Source organism: Physeter macrocephalus, chromosome 14 (assembly GCF_002837175.3).
Source record: "Physeter macrocephalus isolate SW-GA chromosome 14, ASM283717v5, whole genome shotgun sequence".
Taxonomy (NCBI): Eukaryota; Metazoa; Chordata; class Mammalia; order Artiodactyla; family Physeteridae; genus Physeter; species Physeter macrocephalus.
Window position 1 is genome coordinate 71,997,054 of NC_041227.1, and position 576 is coordinate 71,997,629.

Genomic DNA, 576 nt, shown 5'->3' on the forward strand with positions numbered 1-576 from the left:
ATTTGTTCTTTTATCATTCATGAGTTAGTAGGTTTAGGCAAAGAACAATCCATTTAGGCTACTAAACTGATTTAATTTCTGAGAAGCCTAAATTTCAAGAGTAAATTCAACTCTGTATAGCAGAGTCTCTTGGCAATTTTTAGTTTTTCTTTACAAGTTTGAACCATCAATAAATAGAATTAAATCAGGGATATCCAAAAAAGTCTACAGAAGGTTTGAAAAAGGCATGACTATTTCCCTTAAAGAGGTTTCTTTTCTCCCGACAAAAGAGAAAACTAGATTATAGAAAACCAAGAATTGCTTATTTTTTTCTGCATATACTCATATCATTTTAATAACTTTGATGAGAAGAAATAAATGAACAAAGAAATGTAAATATATAATATTATCTAAAAACAATTGCATAATTTGTTAATCTATTGTAATTTTTAAAAGTGAGGATAAATTATGTTTAATGACCAGTTTTTTTTTTTTTAACTTCTTTATTGGGGTATAATTGCTTTACAATGGTGTGTTAGTTTCTGCTTTACAACAAAGTGAATCAGTTATACATATACATATGTTCCCATATCTCTT